Here is an 18,472-nt window from a genome sequence, read left to right on the forward strand (position 1 = left end):
ACTGTGAGGAGCTGAGCACATGTCAGGGACCGTGCCCCTGGGAGGAACCTCAAGGTCATATCTTTGTCAGATTCCAAGTGGAATTACTGTTACATCCTTTTCCCTTCTTCCCTTCAGAATATTTTGAGTGACTTTCATCTCTCTTCGTAGATGAATGTTTGAGATGATGCAAGTGACCCATCTGGGGACCTGAAGCCCAGTTCATCTTGGGAAACCTGCTGGACCTCCAGAGTATGTGGGCCAATTTCCACCTGTAGCTTGGTGAGACTAAGGTATTAGGGGCCCACTCCCTCCTCTGGAATCATGATCTGAAGATCCACTTTTATTGTCTCTCTTGAGAACATTTCTGGCAAAGTGCAGATCTTCTAATGCATCAATATGACCACTCTGCATTATGGCTATGGCCCACCCCACTCTGAATCCTATGTCTGCCTGAGGTGCCAAGAGAGGACTTAGGTCTTTTGGTGCCATGTTCTCCAAAATATCCTGGTTTTAATGGATCTGCTGGCATTCCACATATCTAAATTCTCTTGATTTAGTAAAACTTTCAAAATTCTACCCTTACCACCAATACTTCTATCAAGATACATTTTAGCATTATGCTTTTGATCAGGGGTTGGCAAATTCTGGCAAATCTAAGTGTCCACCTGTTGTACAACCTGTGACCTAAGAATGGTTGTTACATTTTTAAATGGTTGAAAAAGTCAAAGAAGAATTATATTTAATGACATGAAAATTATATAAAATGCAAGACATGTGAAGAGATGTACATCCAGGTACATGAAACTCATAGGTCCTGGTACAGATTCAACTTTAAAAGGACTTCATTTATCACATTATATTGAAATTTTCAAAAATGAAAGACAAAGAGAATATGAAAGGAGCAAGAGGATGACTGATCTCAGACAAGGTGACTCCCACAAGCTATGAACAAATTTCAGCAGAAACATCACCGTTCAGATAGAGTAGATGATATATTCAAAGTGCTGAGAGAAAAAACAGCTGTCAGCTAAGAATGAGCAAAGGTTCAGAAATGAAAGAGCTATAAAGGTATTCCTAGATAAACAAAAGTGGAGGGATTTCATTACCACTAGGAGTTCTTCAAGCTGAAATAAAGGATGTTAATTGGTAACATGAAAATATATGAAAATATATATCTCACTGGCAAGTGTAAATATATAGTCAAATTCAGAATATGCTATACAGTAATGATGGTGTATAAATAATTCTAGTAGAGTGATGAAAATACAAAAGTATTGGCTAATGCTGTGGGAGTGGGTGGGCGTGGGGTTGTCAGACTGTAGTAAATCCTGGGAGCTGGTGCAGAGGGGCATGGAGGCATTGGTGCAGGACAGTATGATGACCTTGGAACGTCTTTGGGGTGTGCAGGGGGTCATTGGCTGATAATCAGGCATTTGATTTTAACTTTTAGTTTTGTAACAGCTTAAGGGACCACGTGAGAACATGTGTGGAGTTGGCCCCTGTCACTGCAAACGGTTCAGAGTTTGTATGCTCCTTTTTACAAGTGATTTCCCAGATCACAGTTCTCTGCTGAGATTTGAGTGGGATTTGAGAATTTGGGGAACACCTGCAGCATTGTAACTTCAGAGGTGTAATCAGTTAAAAATTCACCTTTTGTGGAGTTGTGTTTTGTCAGTCATCCCTGCTAACTGAGCCCCAAGAACTCCGTGAAAGATGACAGAAGTCACTGTTATAGCCAAGTGTGTGTGTGTGTGTTGGGGGGGGGGGGTGGTGCTGAATTGCCCAATAGGACCAGAAACTTAATTAACATCAAAATGAATCAGCACATGTGGCTGCTGAATGACTCCAAGACATAGTGGCGGGTGAGGAGGTGGCCAATAGGACAGGTCATGGTGCTGTCCATCTACATGGAGAGGAAGAATGACCTGAAGAAGGGTTCCCTCATGAAGAACTTGAAGAATACCCTGAGCCTTGGCAATACCAAAAGGAAGACCAGCCTGTGGCACTCGTCCATGATACCCAGCACCGATGCTGAGTACCCTGCCAAGGGTGGAGTTGCCAACCGTATCTATGACCTCAACATCCCAGACTTTGTCAAGTTTGCCTACATGCCTGAGAGGTTAGGTGAACTGTTTCTGGTGAAGGGGTCATGTGTCACTGCGATGGAGAAATGCAGCAATGGCTGGTGATGTGGCAGCTACAACGGGCAGTTGGACTTGTTCCCCTTCAACAATGTCCTGAGGAGGTACGCAAGCTGGCCATCAAGTTTCAACCTTACTCAGCTTGCTGAAGGGCTCATCCCCTGTGTCCTGCATGTGGTCCATAAAGTTTTCCTTTTCAGCTAGGCCACCGAGAAGCTCAAGTTCGAGAAGGGAGAGACTGTGAAGGTCATTGAGAAGCCTGGGAATGACCAGGAGAGGTGGAAATGCAAAAACACCTGGGGGCAGGCAGGCCTCGCCCCCCCCCCCCCCCAACTACATGGTGGTGCTCAGCCATGGGCCTGCCCTGTCCACGTTGCATGCCCCATACATCAGCTACCCAGGGTAGGGGCAGCGGGTGCTTTGCAGACAGAGAGTGGTGCTATGGCAATAACACACCACCAGGCCAGGTGCATCCTCAATGAGGATGACATTGAGGACATCCTCACTGGGTACAGCGAATCCACGCCCAGTGACTTGTCATGTGTCTCTCAAAGCACCAGGAAAGAACGAACATTACAAGGTGCAGCTTGTGAAGAGTGTCAACTGCATCAGGCAGCGGCAGTTTCCCACTATGGACACTACAGAAAGGCCCCCTCCTCACCGCGGGCATTGGGAGAAGCTGTACCTCATCGGAGCGCTTCAGTGATGTCCTCCCCAGGGCCCTGCCACCTCCAGGCCTTGGTGCCATAGTTACAACCCCAGAGCTGAGCAGGTGGCTCCAAGAAGACATGGTGGGTCACTGGCTCCCCTGTGGTCCCATCTGTTCAGTGGCTCTTTCCCTACTGGCTTCCTTTGCCTGGTTGATGTTTCTGTCTAGGTCCTTTGTTTCCAGTGGCCTCTCCTTTGCCATCCCAGGCCCTCATGCTAGGGTTCAATATCACCTCTACCCACTGTGGCCTGTTTTAGATAACGAAAGGTGGAAGAAGGAAAGTTTGTCCACTTTATTCTTCTCAATTACAAACAGCCATAGACTATTCAAACAATTATGCTGTCAGCACCCCTCAGTAAAGACAGTGGGCCCAGTAGGGATGCACTGAAGCTGCTCTTGAAGTGACCTAGGTGCCCTCCAAGGTGAAGGTCCCTGGTCCCAGCAGCCTTTGTTGGGGTCCTTTGCCCATACTTGGCTCTGTGACTGTCCAGGGAGTGAACAAGTTTGCTGGTAGCAATACTAGAGCCACCAGTGAGACAGTAGTGAGGAAGTTGTCCAGTGCCTTTGGGGTGTGTTTGAAATAAAGAATTTCCTTGAAGTTCAACCTGGAAAATGGACAGCTGACTTGGAAAGACAGATGTTTTGGTATTTTATCCCCAAATACACTGTCTGCCTATACTTTTTCCTCCCCCCCCCCATTTGTTTAAATTTCCCAATTATGTATTTAATTCTCAAAGTAATATGTATCTATGCTCATTTGTAGACACTAATACAAACGATTAAGGAAAACACCTGATCTTGGGGAAGGGTAGCTAATAACACTTAACTCACACAGACATACACACACACCATATATGTGTGTGTGTGCATATATATGTATGTATGTATATATGTGTATTTATATATGCATAAATTTTCTTTACAGGTAAGTGTTTCAATGTTTACAAAAGAATATGTGATTAGTAATAGAGGACATAGAATGTTTATGAAGAAAGTGCATTGTTTTCTCTTTACATTTGAACTTCTTTATTTAAATATACAGTCTTGAGATGGCACATTCCTACAGTTGAAGAAGGGGTCTTGACACCTCCTAAACCTGGATGCTCAGTCTCTGGCTATTGTAATAAAAAATTTCATGACAAGACTATGTGTGATTATCTTTGGTAAACTCTGACTTAATGATGGGACAGGAATGACTGAGCCATTACTGAATACTCTGTGCCTAAAGGGAGGAGTTTAACACATTTATTAGTTATGGGTATTATTTTCTGTCACAACATTTTTATTATATTGAAATAATAAATTTATTGAATGAAATTCCAAGAGGAAACAACAACAAAAGTATTAAAAATAACTCATGCAAACACACACACACACAAATAACTCATGCAGATTAAAATAATTTGGTAATGGATACACAATAGAAAAAAATGCAAATTATGACAACAATGGGGAGTAAAACGGTAGAATTTTTACATGTGATTGAAATTAAGTTGTTATGAGTTTGAAATAGACTGTAATAATTAGAAGATATTTTATGTACATCTCATGGTACACACAAAGACAAACCCTTAGCAGATACACAAACGAGAAAGAAAAGAATCATAGCATACCACTATAGAAACTCATCAAATCACACATACCAAGAGAGGAAGAAAGAATAAGAGAACTATATAACAGCTACAAAAACAATGGATAAATCCTTCCCTATCAATAATTACTTTGAGGCCATCTTGAGTGGCTGTTACCAGCATCCAGAGATAGGCTACTAACCCGGAAACAACGGATCTCAAGCAGCGCGACTACGTGAACTCAGATGAGCACTGCTTCTTCTCAAGGAAAGCAGAGAGAGAACTACATAACCAAACACCTGGAGAAGAGAGATCATGGTGAAACAAAGAACCAACCCACATATGAAAGAAAAACAGGCATCATCAGAAAAGGAAGTAAATGTAATGGAGGCAATGGAGGCAAGCAACCTGTCAGAGAAAGAATTCAGAGAAATGGCCATAAGGTGGATGAAAAGAATGGAAGACAAATTCAACAATATGTGTAAGAACCAAGAGGAAATGAAGAAAAACAAAGGAGAAATGAAAAATGACATCACTGCTATAAAGAACTCAATAGAAAGCATCAACAGTAGACTAGAAGAAGCAGAGGACCACACCAGAGAGCTAGAAGACAAGGTAGGAAAAAATATCCAAGCAGAACAGCTTCTAGAAAAAAAAAAATTAAAAAGCAGGAGGTCTTGCCCTAACCGGTTTGGCTCAGTGGATAGAGCGTCGGCCTGCAGACTGAAGGGTTCCGGGTTTGATTCCAGTCAAGGGCATGTACCTTGGTTGCGGGCACATCCCAGGAGGGGGTGTGCAAGAGGCAGCTGATCGATGTTTCTCTCTCATCGATGTTTCTGACTCTCTGTCCCTCTCCCTTCCTCTCTGTAAAAATATCAATAAAATATATAAAAAAATAAATAAATTAAAAAAAAGCAGGAGGAGAGCCTAAGAGAACTCTGGGACAACACGAAACGAAACAACATCAGAATAATAGGGTGCCAGAGAGAGTAACTGAGCAAGGAATAGAAAACCTGTTTAAAAAATAATGACAGAAAACTTCCTGATATAGGGAAGAAAAAACTCACACAAATCCAAGAAGCTCACAGAGTCCCAAACAAAATGAACCCCAAAAGACCAATGCCAAGGCACATTATAATTAAATTGGCAAACACCAATGACAAAGAAAGAATCTTAAAAGCAGCCAGAGAGACAGAAAGTTACCTACAATGGATCCCCCATCAGACTAGTGACTGATTTCTCAACAGAAACACATCAGGCAAGAAGGGAATGGAATGAAATATACAAAGTCATGCAAAGGAAGGGTCTGAATCCAAGAATACTGTACCAAGCAAGGTTACCAATCAAAATTGAGGGTGAAATAAGGAGCTTCACAAAAAAAAACACACACAAAAAAACGGTCTACGGGAGTTTATTACCACCAAACCAGCAATGCAAGAAATGCTAAAGGGTCTGCTGTAAAAAGAAAAAATAGGAAACAGAGAAGGAATACAGTGGTAAAGAACAGAAATGGCGACTAACAAGTTTCTATCAATAATAACTTTAAATGGAAATGGATTAAATGCCCCAATCAAAAGACATAGGGTAACTGAGTGGATAAGAAAACATGACCCATATATCTGCTGTCTACAGGAAACCCACCTCAGAAAAAAAGCACACAGACTGAGGGTGAAGGGATGGAAAAAAGTTTTTCAGGCGAATGGAAGTGGAAAAAAAAAAGCCGGGGTAGCAATACTTATATCTGAAAATTAGATCTCAAAGTGAAGGACAGGAAAAGAGATAAAGACATCCACTTCATAATACTAAAGGGAGCAATCCAACAAGAAGAAATAACTCTGGTAAATATATATGCATCCAATATAGGAGCACCCAAATACGTAAGAAATCTTCTGGAGGAGATCAAGGGAGAGATTGACAGCAATACAATCATAGTAGGGGACTTTAACACCCCATTATCACCACTGGACAAATCCTCTAAATAAAAAATCAGCAAAGAAACATCAATACTAAATGACTCACTAGATCAGATGGAATTAATTGACCTCTTCAGAACATTTCACCCCAAAGCCACAGAATATACATTCTTCTCAAGTGCACATGGGTCATCTTCAAAGATAGACCATATATTGGGTCACAGACAAAGTCGCTTCAAATTCAAGAAAATTGAAATCATATCAAGCATCTTCTCAGATCACAAAGGCATAAAACTGGAAATCAACTACAACAAAAACAATTCAAAAAAATCAAACACATGAAGACTAAATAGCATGCTATTAAACAATGACTGGGTTACCAGAGAGATCAAAGATGAAATAAAAAACATCATGGCAACAAACGACAATGAAAACACAGCAATCCAAAACCTATGGGACACAGCGAAAGCAGTCTTGAGAGGGAAGTTCATAGCTCTATAAGCCTACTGCAAGAAATAAGAAACAATGAGAATATATGACCTAACTCTACAACTCAAAGAGTTAGAAAGAGAGCAACAAGAAAAGCCCAGTGTAAGCAGAAGGAAGGAAATAACAAAGATCAGAATGGAAATAAACGACATAGAGACCAAAAAAACAATACAAAAGATCAACAAAACCAAGACCTGGTTCTTTATAAGGATAAACAAGATTGATAAACCCCTAGCCAGGCTCACCAAGAAACAAAGAGAGAGGACCCAAATAAACAAAATCAGAAATGAAAGTGGAGAAATAACAACAGACCCCATAGAAATACAAAGGATTGTTAGAAAATACTATGAACAACTCTACTCCAACACACTAGACAACCTGGAAGAAATGGACATATTCCTAGAAAAATACAACCTTCCAAAACTTAATCAGGAAGAATCTAAAAATCTCAATAGGCCAATAACTATGGAGGAAATTGAAGCAGTAATCAAAAAGCTTCCAGCAAACAAAAGCCCGGGGCCAGACGGCTTCACAGGGGAGTTTTACCAAACATTCAAGGAAGAACTAAAACCTATCCTCCCCAGACTATGTCAAAAGATTCAAGAGGAAGGAACACTTCCTAGCTCATTCTATGAAGCCAGCATCACCCTAATACCAAAATCAGATAAAGACAACACAATGAAAGAGAATTACAGGCCAATATCCCTCATGAGCATAGATGCCAAAATCCTCAAAAAAATTCTAGCAAATCGGATCCAGCAGTACATCAGAAAGATCATACACCATGACCAAGTAGGATTTATCCCAGGGATGTAATGATGGTACAATATTCGCAAATCAATAAACGTGATACATCACATAAACAAATTGAGAGATAAAAACCACATAGTCATATCAATTGATGCAGAAAAAGCTTTTGACAAAATTCAACACCCTTTATTGATAAAAACTCTCAGCAAGATAGGAGTAGAAGGATCATAATAAAAGCCATATATGAAAAACCCACAGCCAACATCATAATCAATGGGAAAACCTAAAACCATTTCCCCTGAGGATAGGAACAAGACAGGGATGCCCCCCTCTCACCACTCCTGTTCAACATAGTACTGGAAGTACTATTCATTGCGATCAGACAAGATGAAGAAATAAAAGGCATCCAAATTGGAAAAGAAGAAGTAAAACTGTTCTTATTTGCAGATGACATGATACTGTACATAGAAAACCCTAAAGACTCCATCAAAAAATTATTAGATTTAATAAATGAATTCTGCAATGTAGCAGGATGCAAAATTAATGCCAAGAAATCTAAGGCATTTCTTTACACCAATAGTGAACTTACAGAAAGGGAGACTAAAAAAGCAATCTCATTTACCATCGCACCAAAAAAATTAAGATACCTAGGAATAAACTTAACTAAGGAGGTAAAAGACTTATATGCGAAAAACTACAGGACACTGAAAAAAGAGATAGAGGAAGACATAAACAGATGGAAGAACATACCGTGTTCATGGATTGGTAGATTCAACATCATCAAATGTCCATACTACCCAAAGCAATCCATAGATTCAATGCAATCCCCATTAAATTACCAAAGGCATATTTCACAAATCTAGAACGAACGTTCCAAAAATTCATCTGGAATAAAAAAAGACCTCGAATAGCTGCAGCAATCCTGAGAAAGAACGAAGTAGGTGGGATTTCAATACCAGATATCAAACTGTATTACAAAGCCACTGTTCTCAAAACTGCCTGGTACTGGCACAAGAACAGACATATAGATCAATGGAATAGAATAGAGACCCCAGAAATCGACCCAAACCATATGCCCAATTAATATTCGACAAAGGAGGCAAGAGCATACAAGGAGTCAAGACAGTATCTTCAATAAATGGTGTTGGGAAAATTGGACAGATACATGCAAAAAGATGAAACTAGACCACCAACTCACACCATACACAAAAATAAACTCAAAATGGATAAAAGACTTAAACGTAAGACGGGAAACCATAAAAATACTAGAGGAATCCACAGGCAGTGGAATTGCAAACATATGCCAAAGGAATTTCTTCTCTGATAATGCTCCTAGGGCAATGGAAACTAAAGAGAAAATAAACAAATGGGACTACATCAAAATAAAAAGCTTTTGCACAGCAAAGGAAACCATCAACAAAACAACAAGAAGACCCACTACATGGGAGAACATATTTGCCAATGATACCATCGTTAAGGGTTTAATTTCCAACATTTACAGGGATCTCATGAAACTTAACAAAAGGACGATAACAATCCAATAAAAAAATGGGCAATGGACCTAGATAGACACTTTTCGAAAGAGGACATACAGAAGCCCGAAAGACATATGAAAACATGCTCAAAGTCACTAATTATATGAGAGATGCAAATCAAAACAACAATGCGGTATCATCTCACACCTGTCAGAATGGCTATCATCAACAAATCAACAAACAACAAGTGTTGGAGAGGATGTGGAGAAAAAGGAACCCTTCTGCACTGCTGGTGGGAATGCAGACTGGTGCAGCCACTGTGGAGAACAGTATGGAGCTTCCTCAAAAAACTAAAAATGGAACTCCCATTTGACCCAGTGATCCCACTACTAGGAATATATCCCAAGAAACCAGAAACGCCAATCAGAAAGGATATATGCACCCCTATGTTCATAGCAGCACAATTCAGCATACCTAAGATTTGGAAACAGCCTAAATGCCCATCATCGGATGAGAGGATTAGAAAACTGTGGTACGTCTACACAATGGAATACTATGCTGTGGTAAAGAAGAGGGAACTCTTGCTTTTTGCAACAGCATGGATGGAACTGGAGAGCATTTTGCTAAGTGAAATAAGCCAGTCAGAGAGAGATAAATAGCACAACATCTCACTCATTTGTGGATTATAGAGAACAACATAGACTGATGAAAAGGGACAGATGCAAAGACTGAGAAACAGAGATCAGGCTATCAATCCCCAGAAGGAAAGTAGGGGAGGGAGGGGGTAAGAGGAAGAGATCAACCGAAGGACTTGTATACACGCATATAAGCCAAACCAATGGACATGGACAACAGGGGGATGGGAGCATGAGTGTGTGTGTGTGTGTGGGGGGGGGGGAGTAGGGAGGGAGGGGTTAATAGGCGGGAATGAGGACACATTGGTAATACCTTAACTAATAAAAAAAAATAAAAAATTTACTTTGAATAATAAGCATTACCTTCTCTAATCACAAGATAGAGTGGCTGAATGAATTAAAAACAAAGCACAATAAAACCCAAGATCTGACTATATGCTGCCTACAGGAGACTCTCTTTGGCTTCAAAAACACACTTAGGCTAAGGGAAAAAGATGGAAAAATATTCAATGCAAATGGAAACCAAAGAGAGCAGGATTAGCTATTATGTCAGACAATGAAGACTGAGCTTGTAACCATCACTGCCAGGGCCTGGGGGCAGGAGGAGGGAGAGTGGCACAGAAGGAAGGGAAGAGAAAAGGGGACATGGAAACTGGGGGTGGGGTCCTCACAAAGCAGCAGCAGGGTGGAGGGAGAGATCACTGGGTCTGGGTTCCAGCCCTGGCTGTTTCCAAGTGCTGTGTGAGTATGGATTTGGATGATGGGATGAAAAGAGAAAGAGGCAAGGGTGTAGCTGAGATTTCCAGCCCAGGTGACTCCATATGGTGAAGGCTGAAATCAGAGAAGTCAGGAGAGGGGACTGGCTTGAGCTGAGGAATAGGCCTACCCTCCTCCCAGCTCGGTTCACCTAGAGAATAGAGTCCTCCTTGGAACTATCTAGACCACCCAGACCCCAGGGAAGTTCAGAGTTGTTATGACCCCAGCTGTGCCTGGACAAGGACCATGTTCCACATGGCACCTGGTTGGGTAAGATTCACTGCCTGGCCTGCCTGGGTCTCAGTTTTTCCATCTGTCAAATCAGAGCGGGTGTAACCTCAACACTGGAATGTTCCTGAAAGGTCATTTCTAGGCCTTCTGACCCATCCCCACCCTGGCTTCTCCATCCTTCTTATGGTGTTTTATTGGCCCAGGTCTTCATCCAGCTCTAGGCAAACCAGGCTGGAAATTCACTTGCTGCCTTGAAGCCCCACTTGGGGCCTCAGGACAACTCAGCAAGCCTCACATTTCCAGCTCTGTCCATATGTCAGGCAAGTGTTTCAAATTCTCTCTAAGTCTTGGAGGAGCCCCAAGACTCAGGGTCAATGAATTTCAGCACTGTGGTGGAGTTTTGCTTGGATGGAATTGGGGAGTAGAGGAATGGGGGCAATTGTACTGTAAGAAGCAGATAAGGAGGTTGATGCTTGCTAGCAAGATGGGCAGGAATTAGGGCATTGAAACTGGGGGAATTCAATGGAGAAGAACTGTGCTGGCATGAGCAGAGCAAGGACGATAGGCCAGGCACAAAAGGACACCAGGGTGGCCTAGCAATGGGCAAAACTTGGAAAATAAGAACCTTGCCCCCAGGGAAATCTTTCTTCCCCTAGCATGTCACTTGTCATGGGGTGTGGACCCCCGGACCTTTCATATTTCTGGCTATGCTGTTCAGACCTCTGATCTTTCCTCCCTAGAAATAACATCTGGGTGTCAGCTGTATTTTAGCTCCAGGCCTAGAATGGCAGAAAAACCATCTGCATTGACTAATGACCCTTTGCCCTGGCACCAACCAATCAGTGGAGACCACAAAGGACCCACTTGGAAAGCTGATGAATATTCTGTTGACATCCTCCCATGGTATCTCCCCTAAGATCTCCACTGTTAAAAGCTTTTAGGATGGAGGACCCAGTGCGCTCTCCCTCCTGGGAGCATGCCCATGCCTTTCCGAACCCCTTCCCTCCCCCCATTATCATTACCTTTACCTTCCTCACTCCCAAGCTCCAAGGGCACTTCCTTTGCTTCTGTAACTTGTTTCCTGAACACCTTTCTTCTACCATCCATTTCTGATATCTCTGTGATTTTCTAAATAAATGTTCTCTTACAGTTTGAGTCTTGGCCTGAACTCTTTCTTAGTCAGAACACAAGTACCAAGGTTTCTGAAATGATGTCCGGTCTGACACCACTGGTCTAACACCTGGTGCTGTTCTCGCTGTCATAGTCAAAGCACCAGAAAACAAGAGACCGGTCTTAACTAGGAGAGGTCAGGAGGAACCAGTGAGCCCACTGCAGCCTGCCCCACCCTCTCATTGGAGAATGGTGCCCTGACACTGCCCAGCAACTGTCCTGATCTGGCCTCCAGGAAGTTTGCATCTCTGGTTCTGCCTCTACCTCCCCATATATGTCATGACACCTCTCTGTGCCTCAAGTCCCCTCACATGAGGCTGAGAGTCTCTGCCACCCACAGCTGTCAGTAGTAATAACATCTACAGGGGCAGCAACAGTAGCAACAGAAACGTTCATTGATCACTTACTAGGAAGTAGACTCTGTGGTATAACATGTGTCTAACATGGATTACCTCTTTACCCTCATACAGTCCAAGGGGCAGGCTCCTACCCTCTTATTTTACAGATGGAGAGAAGATGCAGAGAGAAGTGAAGCGACTTGCCCAATGTGGTCGTGCCCGGACTGGAACTTGCTTCTTGCCAACTCCCTTCTGTGGTTATAGCACAAGACCAGGCAAGTGGCCACTTGGGAGGTGGGTGTGAAACCCACATTCTTTCTGCTAGTGCTTTCTGAGAGTTTCTCTGACTCTTGGAGCTCTAGTCTCTCTGGCCTTCTGTGTGCTCCCTCCCAGGTGCTGTGAGGACCCATCGGTTGCTGGGAATGCACTAGGCATTCTTCTCCACAGCCTCTTAGCTGCAGTCTAGTTTGAGTCTGGATCCCCCCTTTGACAGGACAGTCCCCGAAGAAGGTCTGATGGGGTTCAGTAGGTTGTGGGTGGAAAGGAGAGCAACAGCAGGCAGAGGGTATGTTGTCTACTCACCTGACTTCATAGCTGGCTCTTTCTGGGCTCGAGCACACAGCTCGCTCAGGCCCATCTGCTCCCAGGACTGCAGGGCCAGGTCCCAGGCCTGGTGCTCCCCGTATTGAGCCACCAGGCATGAGGCCACCTCCATGCCACACACCTCCTCTGGTTGAGCTGGGGTTGTCCCAGGAGAGTGCTGGCAGAGATCCTTATCAGGCAGCCCCAGCAGGAACTCCCTCAGCTGCTCCTTGCTCATACCCTCTAACATCTGGGCCAGCCGCTGCTCGACTCCATAGGCCATCTCTGCTGCTCTGGCTGTGTCTGCTGCACTGGCCATGTCTGCTGCACTTGTTATCTCAGTTCCAGCTCCAAGGGCCTTAGGGATGTTCACTGGGGAGGAGGTGGGTGGGGAGGGCATTAGGCAGGTAGATAATAGCAGTCGTTCTTGTCCCCTACCATATCCCAATACCAGACTCCCACCAGGGTCATTGCTGGTTCCCTGGCAAACTCCTCTTCAGCACTACGAACCCCCTTTTGTAATACTCTTGGTTTCTTCCAATAGATAATGTTGGGAGAAGGGAGGTGAAGGGAAGAGGCAGGAAAATCTATAAAGGGAGGAGCCCAGAGAAGGCAGAGACATTTGCAGAAGTCAGGTTACTGAGATGCTGGGTTGGGGGCAGTGAGAAGAGTGAAGTGGTGGGGATGGGAGGATGGGATCTTCAGGATACTCACTGTTCTGTGCTCTTCAGTCTTCCCTCCTGTGAGACCCGGAGCTCTGGAGCCACCTTGAGCTTTAATGCTGACAGGAGATGGGGTAAAGGGAGAGGCAAAGCACAGGGTGGGTTTTTAGATTCCAGGGTGGAGCTCAGAGCTGCTCCACCCAGGTCTCTTTAGAATTCTCCTGGCCCTAGGCAACCAAAGGGGAAGAATGGCCTCACCCAGCCAGAGCAGGAACAGAGGGTGTAACCAGGGGAGGGGTGGGGCCAGGACAGGCCTGCAGAGCTTACACTACTTAGAGCCAGACATCCTCAGGTCACATCTACAGGTAGGCCATTGACATGAGTTCTGGTAGGGCACTGTGCTAGTGCATGAGACAGGTCAGTAAGCCCAGACAAGTGGAAGAGGGAAACTGAGCAGATATCTGAATAAACTGGCAGAGCAACTTACAGCAGACACAGAAGGTCACCTCCCTAGAGATAATACCTAGTTCTCAGTTGTATTTCAGCTCCAGGCCCCCAAAAATAGCAAACTAGGTGGGTGACACCAGGACCAGCTGCAATGACCCCCTGCCCTGGCACTGACCAATCAGTAGAGACCAGGACCCTGAAAGAGCCCACCTAGAAAACTGATGAATACTCTGCTAAAACCCTCCTCCAGGAGTCCCACCTGCAAGAGAGAAAAAACACTCTCAAGACAAAGGACCCAGCATGTGCTCTCCCTCTGGAGAACACACCCATGTCTTTCCCTTCTCTCTCTTCTTCCCCCACAGGCACACACCTCCTAAAGTCTAAGGGACCCCACAAGACTTGTAAGCAGGGGAGCCATGGACAGCAGCAGCTCATCCCAGGCTAACCCCCTGAACCTGTCTCCTTTTGTCAGACTTCCCAGTGAGCTAAAGCAGCCCTGCCTTAGCTCATTTATTTCCTATAACATTTTTAGAAAACCAAAGCAGCCCAGCCTGGGTCTCCCTGTGGCCTCTTCTGTGCTAAGCCCTTCCTTGTTTTTCTGTCCCCAACTATAATAAACACACCCGCATAGTCACTTGGTCTTGTGTTGTCAAGAACACACATACTGGCCGTCCTTATGCCAGCCTGCTCAGGGCCAGGTCCCCTGTCCAATAACATCTAGTGCCCCAGAGGGGACCTTGTTTCCTGAGGTTACGGAGCCCAGCTGGCTCACTCGCTCTGACTAGGATTGTCTCATCATGGTATAGAGTGGCAGGATTCCAGAGGAGCCCACCCACAGCCACCTCGCAGACTCAGACCCATGCCAGGTATTAGCTGGGGCCCTCTGGGCCCTACATGCTCCTCATTTTGCATTGGATGAGTTCCTTTGGAATTCTGGACCTACCCACCTCCCACCCCCGACCCCTACTTTAAGGTAAGAAGCTCACTTTCTTTGATCTGTTTTTAAAAAATCCTTGTGGTAGAGCTAAAGGTTAAGGGTTGAGAGAACCCAGGCAAAGGCAGGACACATGGAGAAAAATGAATGGCTGTTTTTTAACTCCCAGCCTCAGCCCTCCTTAATACTTCTGCAGATATACAATAGACAGGAAGCCTTTATTTGCAAGTATTTATAGAATGGGAAAAATGTAATTAGAAGTGATCAACTTTACAACACTAAAATGTAGCTCTTTTGATGCCTAAGTCAAATTTTGCATGCAAAATTAGGAAAAGCTGGCTCTAAAATTAAACAGAATGAATGGAAAGCTTATCTTAATTCCAATCTAGAAGCTCCTAGAAAAAGCATAGGTAAATCACACTCACAGTAGAAAAGCAGAAAAACCAGTCCGAAGTAGAGGAAAAAAATTGCATACATTCATTGTGTTATTGGTGCCTGCAGGTAGTGTGTGGGTTCTTGATTTCATGTAGGAAAGATTTCACAATATGAGTCCAGATGATTTTCAGAGTATGTTTATTAAAAGTGGGAACAGTGAAACAAAGGAAGGGTTAAATGTAGAAATGTAACCGGACAATCAATGGGTCCATGCTGCCTGTAACTACTTGAGCTAATTAAGCAGAGACCAGGTTGAATCATATGTGATTTTATTCCAATACTGCCAGCAGCATGGGAGAGTAGCAGGTCATCCACAAAAATCTGCTCTTCACCCCACCATAACCCAGCCGCTTATATTCGGCAGAAGGACAAACATTACATGGGGAAGTAGACAAAAAGGGCAAATGGGCAGTTTACAGATATGCAAAAGGGCTGGGGTCTTCAAAGGGCTAGTGATATGCAAAGGCTGGGGGTCCTCAAAGGGCTGGCAGCTCTGGTTTCTGGCTTTGGTTTCTGCTTTCCATGAGAATAGGCAGCTCCCTGATGAGGAGAATGGGCTGCATTGCCAGGTGAATTCCCAGGTCCCACAGGCAACTGCCATCCAGGTTAGAATGTGCCTTCGTTAATCCAAATAAAACAATCACAGTTAACAGAGCATGATTAATATTTCTTACAATTATAGTTGGTCCCCAATATTTTATTCCTGCCCCTATCAGAAGAAGAAACAAAAGAGAGTCTAGGTGAGGCTGCTTTGGCTCACTGAGAAATAGAAGTCACAGTGACAGAAGTGAGTTCACTGGAAAGTCAGAGAAAATGGGGGTCTTGGAGATAGGTTCAGGAAGTAAGCCCGAGATGAACTGCTGCTGCCCACTGCTTTCCTGGTTGCAAGTCTTGTGGGGTGCCTTAGTATTTAGGAGACAGAGAGCAGAGATCTGAGTTGTGGGCATGCTCCAGCAACAGCATGCCCTAGGTAGAGTATGTTTATAAAAGCTGGGAACATTGAAATGAAGAAAGTGCTTAGGATAGAAGAAGCAACAGAAGAAAGTCAGAGAAATGGGGGCTGGAGACATGTTCAGGGGATAAGCATGGGATGAGCTGCTACTGCCCACTGCTCTCCTGATTGCAAGTCTCATGAGGACCCTTAGAGAAAAAGAGCAGAGATAGAAGGTGCAGGCATGCTTTAGCAAGAGCGCACCATGGGTTCTTTGTCTTGAGGCTTTTTATGTTTCTTTGTCGGGACAGAATCCTAGGGGAGGTCAAAGGGGAGGGTTTTAACAGAATATTCATTAACTTTTCAGGTGTGTCCTTCAATGTGTTGATTCATTAAAATATAGGTAAGAAGGGTCAGGGTTTATTTTCTGGTTTCTTTCTTTCTTTTTGTAAGTGATTATAAATGTATTAGATCATCTGGATACCAGATGGGCTGAGCCCCAAAATGGTGCCAGCACCCAAAAATGGGAGTCAGAGGTTTTTAAAGGACTCTAGGTGGGCTGTTTCTAGGTGAAGAATTCTCTGGGCATGTTGGGATTCTGGGAAACTGGAGGGGAGAGATAATAATTTTAGCAAGTGGAATGTGGTTTAAGCAAGTGGAATGTCCATTGTGAAGAGGCCAAAAAGGTCAGTTCCCAGGGGAGGGAGTATCAATTCAATTATTTAATCAGATTTATCGTTCCAGCCTTTTTCTTTTATGGAACAGGGACGAAGGTCATATCTTCCATAGTTACTTCCTCTTGAGAGAGGGCGTTGAGATCACAGGGGTTGGACTTTGATTGTAGTCAGCTGGAACATTGTATAGATAACTCCTGGTTGGAGTGAAGGGCTGTGGCAGTATGATTTCCCTGAGAGACTGGTTGGTGAAGGCTCAAAAGCGATCCTGTTGAGTGACTTGGTAAAAGCTGGTCCTGAGGCTGCCACAGTGTCACTTGTTCCGTTTTGCTGATTTTCTGGGCCTGGAGCTGAAAGACAATTGAGGCCTAGATGTTATCTGCCACCCCAATCATTAACCGAGGCTTTGTCCTGGTGATGTACGTCTGTGGGGCCTTGTCAGAGCATGGGCAGCTTCAGTCTTCCGTGGCCAGTCTCAGGAGGTCTGGGAGCTCCAAACTGGATCCATATGGCAGCAGCCTTGCAGGACTGGCTGAGGTCTGACCTAGAGAAGATTGGCCGGTGTAGGATGGAGGGTGAGCAATGGAGGAGAGATTCCTGATTGTGCATCCCCCTTGGCTGGTTTTGGAGGGTCCATAAGGGAGGGAGGCCTAATTGAAGCTGGCGATGGAGTCACCTGAGTAGGATTCAGAGGTAAGCCCAGGTTGAGCTGCCACTGCCTACTGCTCTGTGAGTAGCAAACTCAGGGTGACCAAAGCCTGGGCGATGGCTCCCCATTCCTGGGGAACTCCCTCGGGTTTCAGCACTAATTGTTAGTGTCACCAAAGGAGAGACGCATGAGGCCAAAGTGGTAAGGGATTATAAAATTACTAGAGGCCCGGTGCACGAAATTTGTGCACGGGAGGGTGTGTCCCTCAGTCCAGCCTGTACCCTCTCACAATCAGGGTCCTTTTGGGGGATGTCGGAGTGCCAGATTAGGCCTTATCCCACAGATCAGGATATCCCTCTCACAATCCGGGTCTGTTGGCTCCTAACTGCTCTGCCTGCCTGCCTGATCACCCCTAACCGCTCACCTGGCTGCCTGATTTCGCCCCTAAAACTCAAACTTCTTTTTATTTTTATTTTTAATATTTGTATTTCTTCTGTATTTTTTATTTTAAAAGTCAAGCTTCTTGAGAACATGAGGTGTTTAACATTGTTCCATATTCCTTACAGAGAGCTAAGCATGGTAAACACAGCAAATACTTAATACTTATGGGCTTCTATATAAACACTTTCCAACCAGGAATGTTTTAATAGGCAGTCTCCAAAAACTTGAATTGGAAAACCTAAAAGTAGAGTGCTCAGATTTCAGGGATCAGTTCTGTTAGCAGGATTTCTATCCCAATTAAACTCTAATTCCTATCTCTCAACAGTCTGGACAAATTGCCCTTCACTGTCTCCAAAGTTTCTTATTTGTCACTATCCCATTTTCCTTTCTTTTTTTTTTTTGAGTTTAATGTTTTATATCCACATAAGTATCAACATATCATACAAAACCCACCTGCCAGCCTAGCTGGGCATGCAGGAGGGGGGGGGCCCATGGGAGCATAGAAAACCAGGGTTCTTGTCCCAAAAGAGGAGAAAATGGGTTTACAGTCAAAGAAA

General features: G+C 44.1%; 1 pseudogene; it reads left to right on the forward strand.

The window, feature by feature from the left end:
• Positions 1 to 378: 378 nt before the first annotated feature.
• Positions 379 to 2,829, forward strand: LOC102434474 (annotated as a pseudogene).
• The last annotated feature ends 15,643 nt before the right edge of the window (positions 2,830 to 18,472 follow it).

The sequence above is a fragment of the Myotis lucifugus genome, unplaced genomic scaffold (genome assembly GCF_000147115.1).
Source record: "Myotis lucifugus unplaced genomic scaffold, Myoluc2.0 scaffold_1141, whole genome shotgun sequence".
In the NCBI taxonomy this organism is placed as follows: Eukaryota; Metazoa; Chordata; class Mammalia; order Chiroptera; family Vespertilionidae; genus Myotis; species Myotis lucifugus.